This window comes from Achroia grisella, unplaced genomic scaffold (assembly GCF_030625045.1).
Source record: "Achroia grisella isolate CSIRO2021 unplaced genomic scaffold, CSIRO_AGI_Agris_v1 utg517, whole genome shotgun sequence".
In the NCBI taxonomy this organism is placed as follows: Eukaryota; Metazoa; Arthropoda; class Insecta; order Lepidoptera; family Pyralidae; genus Achroia; species Achroia grisella.
The window spans coordinates 176858-184030 of NW_026712910.1; positions in this window are offsets into that span (position 1 = coordinate 176858).

Consider the following 7173-nt stretch of genomic DNA (forward strand, 5'->3'; position numbering starts at 1 on the left):
TTTTGTTACCTAACCAAGTATAACTGTAAATGTATGAGGAAGGATGTATGAGGATGAAGTCTCAACCTCACCGTCTTGAGAAGAGTTAACCACAATGTATGAAGAGAGGCCGCGTGGAGGTTAAACTGACAATAATATGGTTTCTCGATCTATCAATAAGTATTCACCTGTTACTAATAATTTTATCCTTCACTGACGATGCTAGATAATAAAAAAGAAATTATAATATATTACGTACAGGTCCTATAACAAAATAATAATATTTCACTTGGCCCATACTCCATTTAATAGTAATAGATCAATCAAGTGCATAACTTACAGAAACTTCCTGTAATCCAGTAGGTGGCTTTAATTATACGTTACAAATATCAGGCCAGTCCTTCAGGCTGTTTGAATTAGAACGGGGCTACAGATTAATAAAGTTGTCAGATTTAGTCCCAACTTCGGATAAGATAAACAGTGGATCAATTGTATCAAAATTTAGAACAGTCAAATAATTGTAACTATTATACTACTACAATAATATTTTTATAAAATAAATATGAAATCTTAATATTTTATAATTATATAGGTGTACAACTTTGCTTCCGCCGTTTTTTTTCCGAAATTCGAGGCTTTATTGTAAAAAACTGGTTATATATTTATAATTCAAAGTATTGTTCATCGCTGGTCACTACTTTCTCCCATCTTTCAGGCAGCATACGAATCACGAGTTGAAAAAAACTGGTCATCTTTTGAAGCGATCCACGAATCGATCGAATTTTATACTTTTTCATAAGAATGGAAGTGCTGGTTAGCCAAGCCGGGTGCCATTGATCAAAGCAAGTGATAGTCTGAGGGAGCAAGGTCTGGAGAATATGGCGGGTGGGGTAGGATTTCCCATTTCAACGTTTCTAAGTATGTCTTGACTACTTCGCAACATGGGGTCGAGTATTCTCAGGTTGTAAAATCACTTTATCATGACTCTGGTTGTATTGCGGCCGTTTGTCTTTTAATGCCAGGTTAAAACGCATTAATTGCGTTCGATAACTATCGCCTGTGATCGTTTTAGTCGGTTATAACAACTCATAATGCACTACGCCGAGCTGATCCCATCAAATATTGAGCATAGGCCTTGGAACCGAAATATTCGGTTTGGCCGTCGACCTGGAAGCATGGCCGGGATATCCCCATGGTTTTCTGTGCTTGGGATTATCGTAATGAACCCATTTTTCGTCCCCAGTCACAATGCGATGCAGAAATCCCTTCCGTCTTTGCCTTGCAAGCAGCTGTTCACAAGCAAACAAACGCCGTTCAACATCTCTCGGCTTCGATTCGTACGGCACCCAATTTCTTTGTTTTTGAATCATTCCCATGACTTTCAGGCATTTTAAAATGGCTTGTTGATCACTCCCAATGATCCTGCCAATTCTTGTTGCGTTTGACACAGTCTTGATCAAGTAATGCCTCCAATTCTGCATCTTCGAAAACCTTCTCTCTTCCACCGCCATGCTGGTCTTCGACGTCAAAATCATTGTTCTTGAAGCGTTGAAACCACTCTCGGCACGTTCTTTCACTAATAGCTGCCTCATTATAGGCATTTGAGAGCATTCGATAAGCCTCAGCCGCAGATTTCTTCATATTAAAGCAGAAAATTAAAACCTCCCGCAAATGACGAGAATTTGGCTGGTAAGCTGACATGTTTAGTAGAGAATAACTTTGTGGTGCAGACACAAATCGACTAATATTTCGATGGCGTTATGTTTACAAATACCTAAGCTTATTGTATGACATCTACGATCTATTTATTTCGACTACCATTTACCGCTACAGCCATCTATTTCAAAACGGCGGAAGCAAAGTTGTACACCTAATATTTCAAAATAAAATTAAAATCCACAATATTCATACTGTATAAAATCATAAAATTGAATTACTTTAATGCCATAATTGAAAATATTATTATTATCTTCCGTTATTTGGACATAAACTTTCGCCTTCTATTTAATTCTAATCTCAATTTACTTTTGAGATTCAGAACAAACTGAATCTTTGGGAATGAATGCAATGGATATACTACTGACGTCAAATTTTGTAACATTCCTCTGTTTATGTACTCGTAAGTACTTAAACAAGCGTCAGTAATCACTTTCTATTAGATTTTTGTACTGCCTTTGTTTAGCCTTTATTTCATTTACCTTTACAATTAACAAAAAACACTATTCGTTCTATAAAATATTATTCAGGCGCTATCCTCTTTTATAAGCAAACATGTGTATATTCAAAATATAAGAAACCTGAATAAAATATAATCAGGCGTACATTTTTTTTTATTAAAAATATTCAACAAACAATAGCATATACTGCTTAGGACTATTTTGTTACAAATTGTAGTAAATACGTTAACCACTAATTACAATAGTAATATTATACTGCTTAAGATGCATTACAGATTTCTTGTATCCAAAATGCTTGTTTGCTACCACTACAAAAATAATAAATTAACTTTTGTTTTGAATAAAGTGTGAGAAAACATATTGCTATTACATACTGTATTAACGATTACTGACAATGATATCATAAAGTACTAAAGTGTTTGGAGCTATGTGATTGGAGATATGTGAACCTGGGATATTATTTACATAGATACTTATAGTTTGCGTCTGTTTATTATTTATACACAGCATCGGATTAATCGTTGAGTATATTTATTTATTACTATCTAAACACCTGATACAAGTACATTTTATTTATATCCAGTTACTTTGTCCTTTCAGGAACTGCTAAAACAATCCATTGCGGGTTCTTCAAAACAAAGTTTCCGAGAAACATCCGTCTAATTTGTTGCTCTAAAGGAAATAAATAGGATACAATGCTTTCCTTTTAGAAGTTTGGTTTGCGGTGACCCATAGAATAGACCTTCCAGTCTCCAGCACCTAAATAAATTTGTTTGCTGCGGAAGTTTGCTATTTGCAAATGTTAATTTATTGGCTATACCTAGTTGTTTGTAATTCAGAATGCTGCATTCCGTTGTTATTTTAATTGGCTAATTTAACTTTTAGATGCAGTGTTTTCTATACGTAAGCTTGAAGATATAATAATCAAAACAATATAAGAATATCTCTGGACAATTCACACAACGCCATCTAGTCCCAAGCTAAGCAGAACTTGTGTTTTGGATACTAGATAACTGATAGATATACTTAGATATTTTTTTTTGTAATTGCATACGTAATATTTATATAAAACACCCAATATAAACGTTCATCATGAAGATCTGTGTTTGTACCGTGCCAAGAATCGAACATTTGAATCTTATTGCTATATCTAATAGCAGATAAACAAAGACAATATTAACTGAAATCATTGTAGCGTATATCTATAATAATAACATGTCAACGTTTTGCTCAGAATTTTTAAATGGAACATTATGGAGCCAAAGTCGAGCAAGAGTAATACTATTATTTACTCAAATTTTATTACAATATACATGTTATTGTCTTCTTTGTTGCAGAGTTATAATAAAACCTATATTATAAAATCAATTTCAAAGCAACTGCGCCTACAAAATGCATTTGGCAACGAATCACAATAAATTCCTATTGCTAGCTATAAAAGGCCTACTTTCTACTTCATAATAAGCTCTTTTAAATAAAGTTGGTTCTCTCCACATTAAACTAGGGTATTATATTGAAACATTAGGCCGACAATGCACTACTTTCATTATATTTATACTGTCTCATAATTTCAACGTTTTAATACTACTTAAACCTGACAAATCACTGTACCATAATTTCAAACGGAATCTCTTTAAATTTCAATGGAGTTTTCCTTTAATTTAATCTTAATTACTGGCATGTTTTCACAGTAACTTAATACAACAACTTAAATTAAACCCACTAATTTGTTTGTTGATTTTATCTTCTCTGGATTTTGCCACTTTTCTGGTAGTCGAAACCGTTACAAGAAATATAAGTAGATTCTAAATAAATAACATTTATCGAATCTTGGAAATAGAGTAAGTACTAACAGTAGACTTACGATATATTGACTAAGTAACTATTGCAAACTCATTCATATATTCATATCGATATACTCTTAGTCAAAATCATAAATCATGTATTCATGTAGTCCATTTTAGTCGCTAATGAACATTAAGATGTTTTGTATCAATTTTTTTCCCTAATGTCCAGTTCAATGTACAGATTCAGTTGAGAAGTTCTGGCCTGTTATAGTCAAATAAAGCTTTTTTTAAAGTAGTTTAGTAACTATGATTACTTATTTTTATTAATGTCTAAAAATAAATTAAAATCTCGTACATGGATGGAAAAGAACTATTGTCATACATATTTGTCATTTAAGTAAACGTTTAGTCAGTAATCAGAGTTTTCTCATCATCATTTCACAGTCACAATCATTTAACAGATATTATAGATTTATTTTGAAGTAATTTCAGTGTATATTTTGACATCTTATTAGACCCATTCCTATACAAGACCTATTGACTTTTTCAAGTAAATATTTACTTATAAAGTAAAAACACCTCTAACGATTATTTAGTTGAGAATTTTTCGCTATAATATTTTGCCTCAAAGCCTCGAACCTTGCTTCATTATTTCTCCAGTATATTTTTTCTCTCTTTGTTTCAGTGACACACTATTTCACGACGATACACTACATGCCCTGTGTGACCTGATTGTTGAATGCAATCAGAAAAAAGAATTCAACAGCATCTGAACTACGGTCTGATTACAAATCGACTATAACAAACCTTGAAGTACAACTGGATTAAAAGTGCAAACAGAAATCAAACTTCATTCAAACAAACAAAACATTACTTGAATGTAGATACATAAATGTTTGTTTGTGACCACAATAACAAGAGCCTACATGGAAAACACTTGTAATTCTCACTTACCCACATCAATAAAGTAGATTTTAAGTTAACCCTTTTTACAACCCTGTCTGTTTATTTTTGCACCCAACCCGCGTTCCAACGGTAAGTATACACGGCATGTTTATTACTACGAAGCTTTTTGGTACTTTCGTACCTATTATCATTTCATCTTTACTGTACTTGATGTTACTTATTATTTTTTATTTGTAAGTGTACTTACTACTTGTAAAATAACACAATATATATATGTAATAACGAAACATACTTTTTTTGTAATGGCAAACAAGTTGAAGGTGCGCTTGATGGTAAGCAGTAATCGTCGCCTAAATACATGAACAGTACCATAGATATTACGGTATCAAGTAACAGCCATGACATCATTCATACATTGCCATCGCGGACTAAGATAGCATTCCTCCTATCCTGTGATTTTACTGCCTCACATCACCCTATAGCTATTTTAATTTTAACCTCCCAGTCACTCAACTCAATTTAGAGGATGGTCACAGAAGAATTAGAGTGATTACTGATACGGATCAAAGGATCAGCAAGCAGAATCGACAATGGACCAGATACATATCATAAGCGCTAGTGATCGACGACCTCCACCAGTCCCCTTAGGTCCCTACTGGTAGTCGGATCAAGGAAAAAGTAAATTATAACCTTTAAAGTTCGACTTGGACACGCACGGCGCGGGTTCTGTAAAACATGTTTTTATTTATAATATTAGGAAGTTGAAAATTATTATACAGTAGTATAAAGATTTTTATAACTATGATTAGCAATCAGCTGCTGTAACGACTACTGTAATTAGGTAAAAAGATTTATTTCGCATTTTTCACTATAAGAAATGTGGCTATTTCATTAATATAAGATATAATGCTATTAATCTTTACCTAATAATCCTTATTTTCCTTACAAATATATTACAATACGTAAATAAGCAATACATTTGCTTTACATTTAATCACCCTTAAGTACATGATGACGCTTGTATTTTGTATATTATGAGGTATAACACAAACATCGTCATTCGGGTGAAATTACGTCTAAACGACCTGACCCTTACTTAGTACCTACACACATTTAAACAGCACCCTATGGGCACATTATACCTCATCCGACTTGAATCCGCTTAAATTAAGCCAACACACCAAATCACGGGCCTCGAATCTCGCTTTCAAACCATCCATCTGTTACATACTTAATTATTAAATAAAATAATAGTACGATCTCAATTTATCTAATTAATATATGTACTTGTCATTCATATCATTCCATAAATATTATCCTGTTATTCATATTGTCCATTTATTAATTGTTATTCAATATCAACTAGTCGTGAGGTGAAGTGAAGAAAAACAGTTATATAAAAACAGACATTTGGAGTTAAGTCTAACTTAGGACAATATGAATGATTGACGGGATAATATTGATTGTAAATAAATAGTATACATTCCATGGTACAAAAAGAAATATGTTTGTAATTGTTAGTATTACGTAAAATCTACATACCATGCAAATTACATATTACAACCAAAAATCGAACTGAATATGGCCGTAAAATATAGACAAGGATTTTTAGACACAAGCTCAGTGTAATGGTACCTACAATTATATTAATACAAGTATTTCTTCTACTGTGAATTACTGATATCGTTATTGAATCTGAATAAGAAATATAATAGGTAATACTTTAAAATGTCGCCCCTCTTGAAACAATAGCGTCTCTGAGTTAATGAGTACAATTTGGAATGGCTCTGAGCATCACGACAAACAGAAAATGGAAAAATTCTGAAATAAAACGCTTAATAAAGAGACCAGAGAAAAAATGACATTACTTTTGTTAAAATAAACGTAATTGTGTTGCTAATTCAGTAAAAAGCTTTTGTTGGCCAAAACAATAATAACTTCTGTTTGTGAATAATAAATTGCTCTATTATTACTTTTTTTATTTTGTATGACTACGAAAAGAAAAACTCGTAATGGTTTATATAGCTAAATATTTATATATCTAAATTAAGTAGGTTCTCATTGATATAATAAAAAAAAAGATGAAACAAAATAAACTTGCCATCAGCATGGGATTAACTACATACATTGTTTATAGAAAGAAGAATCAAAATGCTTTCAGAATCGAAGATATAACGTAACGTTACCTAACTCGTGAAGATAATTGCAGTTAAATAGAAACAGGCGATTTAGGCTATCTCATTAATGCCCAAAGCTGTGTTGTGCTGTGAGACGTAGAATTTTCTATACCTACCTCAGAAGTCAGGGTCTTCATAAATTATCTG